The sequence below is a fragment of the Helianthus annuus genome, chromosome 13 (assembly GCF_002127325.2).
Source record: "Helianthus annuus cultivar XRQ/B chromosome 13, HanXRQr2.0-SUNRISE, whole genome shotgun sequence".
Lineage (NCBI taxonomy): Eukaryota > Viridiplantae > Streptophyta > Magnoliopsida > Asterales > Asteraceae > Helianthus > Helianthus annuus.
The window spans coordinates 140,305,066-140,311,040 of record NC_035445.2 but is presented as its reverse complement, the minus strand read 5'-3'; the positions used below and the strand labels follow the sequence as shown (position 1 = coordinate 140,311,040).

The 5,975-nt window shown below is 34.1% G+C and overlaps 1 long non-coding RNA gene across 1 annotated transcript; it reads left to right on the top strand.

Moving 5' to 3' along the window:
* The first annotated feature begins 2,909 nt into the window (after nucleotides 1-2,909).
* On the top strand, nucleotides 2,910-5,975 carry LOC110899514. The gene is made up of 3 exons (XR_002570333.2): nucleotides 2,910-4,908; nucleotides 5,411-5,491; nucleotides 5,926-5,975. It is a non-coding gene; the product is annotated as an uncharacterized LOC110899514 (long non-coding RNA).

Genomic DNA, 5,975 nt, shown 5'->3' with positions numbered 1-5,975 from the left:
TTAGACGTTTAGGTTTAAAGTGTTGTATCAATTTTGTTATGTTATGTTGAACAATGTTGTTATTTGCTTTTCTTGTAATGTTTTGACAATTTATTTTGGAAATGAAATTTGGATTATTAAATTATTGTCACAAATAGCGTTATGATGTCTCGAGCAATCTTCACACTTCGTCTCATCCCGATGTTTCCGCCATTGGTTGGGGTGTGACAGATTGGTATCAGAGCCATAACTATAGGGAATTAGGAAAAGTAGGAATGCTTTAGCCTAGTCTATAGTTTTAGAACCTTATTCGTATGCTTTGCTTGGACTACTACATGATACTTTATTTGTTACTTATTTATGCTCTTTTAAACATGTATGTTACTCATGTGTAATATTCGACATGTTATTCTTACGCATTAATGCTTGTTTTATTATGTGTTAACACTTGTTTCGTTGTTCGATTCTTTATGTGTTATTCTTGACATATTTCTCTATTTGTTAATACTTGTTTTATTTCATTATTTAAGTATCATCCTTGATATGCTTTCTTATGAGTTTATACTTGTTTGTGTATCTCCTTCGACATACACTTCCCTCATGCATTTTACTCGATTATTCTAAATCCGACAACACTCATATTGTACAAATGAGACGAATTCACCAAAATAGGCGTGAAACCCACAATTTGGTGAACGACTCTCAATCTACCTATTCTTTTTTTTTACACGAGATATCGCGATTAAGCTAGGAGTGAAATCCACATCTTAATGGTAAATCTCAAATTTCAAGTTCTAGTGGACCCTCGTCAACACGTCGAAGTTAAATTTTGACCCGACGAGTACCAACCACACTTAGGATACGAAATCGTCAAGTTAGGGGTGAAACCCGCACCTTGTCGACTAGTTCCACTCCTTGGCATTTTTTTCATAAATCCCGCCAAGTCTCGAAATTTCGATTGATTTGGGACATGTAGTAACCGGAAGGGTAAATACCGTTAACCGACTTGTCGGCGAGAGTATTTTACCTATTAGGCCAAAACATGCTCCTCAAATTCAAAAGACTTTTCGACCACTTTGGTTAGTCAAAGTTCCGTTTTGGAACACTCCAAACTTTGGTCAAACATGTGTTTCTATTGTTCATTTTATACGATGCAATCTTTCAACCTCGAGTTTACCTTTGATTTCTCTTCACACGCACAACATATCGAACCTTTTCGATACACTTATATATGCATGATTTTCATATAATTTAAATTCATATTCCTTGTAACAACTAGTGGAGATGTATCATCGAGATTGGAGTGACTTCCTTACCTTGACGATTGACTCCACCCCTCTTCCCTTAAAACGACTTCACCAACGAGTTAGGGGTGATTCCCTTACTTAGGTGACCGTTACCAAAACTCCTCTTTAAAAATATTTTATTATGCAAACCTGATCATGTTTTATACCTAAATCATTTATCATTATTCAAAATACCTACTTATACCGATTTCAAAATACATTGTTTATCAAACGTACTTCTTATTCTACCATCCATTTTCACTCAAATCATATACACGAGATTCTTAATCAGGTCTTACAACATTTTATTTCACGAATTTCAAAACCTTATGAAATGCTACCTATCAATTAATCGGTCTAATGAATCTCTTGCCCATGAACTTCATATCCGACTTATTAACTAAAATACGCTCACATTATATCATCATACTAGAGACTTCCATTCTTAATCGAAATCAACCTAACCTTTCTCAATTACTTATAAGATCTCATGGATGTTATATGATCGTTTTACCAAATACTCTTTTCAACATCAATAAATCATTTGTTAAATTTATTTTTTTTAAACAATCACTAAGTCCTTTTACTAAATTTCTTTTCTAAGGATCGACGTTTTCACAAGAACTTTCAAAGTCCAAAATTTTCATGTTTTGATGCAAATGAAACAAACCCGTTATTTTAAAAAAAAAAAAAAAAAAAAAAAAAAAAAAACCTTCTCTACAAGGCTTAACTCGTCATCCAAATTTCAAAACACGTGGGCTAGAAGACTTCATAGGGACCGACAATTTTCAACATACGTGAACTCCTTTTTTTTTTTACAAAAGTAGCATTTCAATCATTACAAAATACGTTAAGCATGACCAATGAGTACTTTATGTTCCTTTACATATACAAACTATATTCTACCTTTCAAACCAAGCTCAATCTAATTTTGATTCGACAAACTCAACGTTTTGTTTAAACAACTATACATGCACATCATCATACACATTTAGTCGATATCTCGCGATAACATCATTTATATCGTTCGTATCTACATACTTAACCTTTTTTTTTTCTCCGCAATGTCTCAACGTACACCATATACGCAATATTTATTTTTCATACCTACACCTATGTTCATACGTTTTATGCTTGTACTCATACACATACTACTTATACGTTTTACGCTTCTGCTTGTACACATACTACTTACACGTTTTATGTTTATGCTCATACATACATGCGTATTCATACTTAAACTTATGCTCATACTTTCCTCTTTACTCATGATTCGTACATTCGTACCTATACGCGAGCGTAATCCGAGGGATTCGCTTACGTAGGTCCCATACATGCTTAAACATAAACATGCTTACATACGACATTCTTCTACGTACACATTCTTATTTTCAAATTCATGTATACCTTGATTCATACATAACTAGTACAAGCTATGTGGATCATGCGACGATCAGTATAATCGCGGGTGCACACGGGATTATAGTGATAGGCGTATGAGAACCATAGAGTGTACTACTGTGTATGGTAAGACACGGAACGTAACATGACCCCGAGTAACGAAACGGACGTAATGTGGTTAAAACATGGTGGATACGCCGCTGGTACTTCCTATATATAAGTGTTTTCACCATGTTACTAAACTTTCGTAAAACGCGCCATGAGAAATTCAGTGTTTTACAGACCTTTTGGACCTAATACAAACTTTAAACAACTCACTAACGCATTATATCCGATTATCCAATACTTAAGCCATACTTAAACTCGTAATAGTCTATTAGATCAAACTAGCCCTTTTTTTTTTATCAAAATACAAAGTGTTTCGTATAAAGATGTTCTTCCTAACACGGCACATTTTATATATATACCTCTCCAAGTTGATTCAAAACTATGTAAACTCACACACGTGCATGCTTTTACTTAGGATAAATATCTCGATTCTTTTAGCCAAAATGCTTTTTCTCAAAGGTCTTTCTCTTGAATAAATTTCGGGACGAAATTTTTTTAAAGGAGGGGAGACTGTAACGCCCTGCTTTTTCGTAACTTTCCTTAATTAGAAATCTTGTCGTGCGTTTCTATTGTAATCGTATCGTATTTCGATTCGTTGTAAGTCCGAAACTTGATTGTAATGCAGTCGACCTTTTGTGGGAAATATACATCGTTTACACATGCTTATACTTGGATACGCATACTCGTTTATTACTTGATTCGTGATTCTCTTAAACGTGTACTTAACTCGTAACCAACTCGTGAATTCGTGACACTTAAACGTTCCATACATATAAAACATTTAATTAATCAAAACGAGACTTATACTTAATTAGCACTTCATTCTATGTTTTAACACATTTATTAAACACCTATGTTACTAATTAGAACATTCTAGGTCTTGTAGGTGTTGTTACACATTAAACTGTATATAATACTTTAATTATGCACCTAAAACCTACTTATATATTAAAAAAAAAAGGATAGAAAAAAATATATATATATGGGCTGTTAACAGCCCCTTGCGGCTGGACTCACAACCAAACACCAAAATCTTTTTTTTGATTAAGTGTTAAAAACCCCAATACTTGCATGTTGACATTCTTTAATTTCACGTTGATTAAGCAATGCACATTATAAACCCATGATATAAACTACAATTGTGTGTCTTATAAAGTTAAAAGTATATATATATAAATCATAATATATGTAATCAGCCTACCAACTTGCGGCCGCAAGTGGTAGGGCTGAATTGTTTGTTTGTTGTTTCAAATAAGTAATCACCATCATGCACATTAATTCATCATCGATATTTTTAATATGCATACCATACTTTGCCAACATTTAATGTAATGTTCAACAACAAAAGAAATAGTAGAATCTAGGCAGTTTACAGCCATGATCGGATAGCCTCATGGCTTGTCTAATTGTTTCTTTTTATTCATTTCAACAACCAACAACTTAACATTAATGCCAACTACTAACCAAACCTAATTACAAAAGTTATCCAAACCCTAATCCCCATTTATTTTGATCGGCCGCCCCTCATGATCTTTCCCTCCCAAGTACACCCTTACATCTCTGCAACATATTCAAAACCCTTATCCACCCTCCATGTTTTACACAACAACCACATAAGATCATCCTTGACACCCTCATACACTCTTCCTCGTTTTCACTTCACACCACAGCCATGTACCCGCCGGAGAAACGGGCTTCACGGTTGCCGTAACCGCAGTCGGAACAAGTAGCTCTCATCGAAATCGCTTGCTGGAATCGGTGTTTTTACGTCGAACCCGAATCTTCATTCGTTTCGGTATATACTTCTTATCCATTTTGTTTTGATCTTCTGTCAACCTAGCGGCCTTTGTTCCTTTCATTTGTTAAACCTTCTGTGACAACCACTTTGGTAGATAAAAATGTGTAACAGACAAAGAAAAGTCGTCGGAGTTTTACGACGGGGATCGCGCCGCACGTATTCGGTATACCTTACACCTTAAACCCATTCCGCGACCTCGTAAAGAAAGAAAGAAAGAAACACTCTCTCTCTTTAACTACACTTTCGCCGGTGATCGGAGTTTCGCCGGAGCCGTACGGTGCTTGCCGGGAAATATCGAACACTGCCGGAGTCTTATATTCCCACGCGCTTCGAAAGGTATATATATTGTCCCCTCATATTCATTTTTCATAATAGATCCATCTTTACCATAGTTCTTGCACACTAGTCTGTTATGACCAAAACTCTAGTATTAAAGGTTAGAATTTTCATTTGGGTTGGAAGATGACCACTGTTTAATTATTCAAAAGAAATAAAAAAAAAATCCAAAATAGTAGAATATAGTAGTTTATATAAATTAATCATTTATTAATTTATTGCTATGAATAAATTGTTGTTGAAAAGTGGTAATATCGAAATGACAGAATTAAACATAGTTTTTAGAATGGATTATATGTGATGTTTTTTTTATAAAGAGTCTATAAATCAAATACTAAGGATTCAGGTTCTACTTTACATTCATATCAACATTTTTGATCTTTTGATGTTGAAATGTTATAATGAATAAATACCAAATCAATTAAATTGTGAACCATTAAAAATTAGGAATATCATTTAACTTATATTAATTAGTCCATTATGTGTTATTCTAAATATTTAGGATAAACACTTACGTTCATTCTCTTGGAATTCTCCATCCTTACTCGTGCGTTATTTCAAGGAATTCTTATACGCGATCAATGTGAGTATACTCGTATTTCCCCCTTTTTACTTTTACCACTTTTGGGGTGTAACATGTTTACCTATTAACTTACACATGAACACTTTATTAAACACATGAACGTTCCTATAACATGCTTGTATACGTGATGACTTGATACTTTAAACTTGGGTTATTCTTATGTGTTGAACTTATCATTAACTTCGTACGAGCCAAACCTTGACATATGTAGCGCTATAGGATTAACGACCCGCCCGTAAACTTGAGGTTATGTCTTGAGCATATTGCGTTTTCTTGGTTTGATATGTTAGACACATGCCATGTTTAATGTTTATCTTGAATCATATGCTTGCCATGAGGAATTGTTCACACTTTTTATCTTATGCTATGTACGTACCAAACTTGTATACTCGCCTTTGCTTTTGCATTGAATTGTATTTTTAAACATGTTACAGGTTGATGATGATGAAATGAAAACGGATAGCAAAGATGCCTAGATACTCAC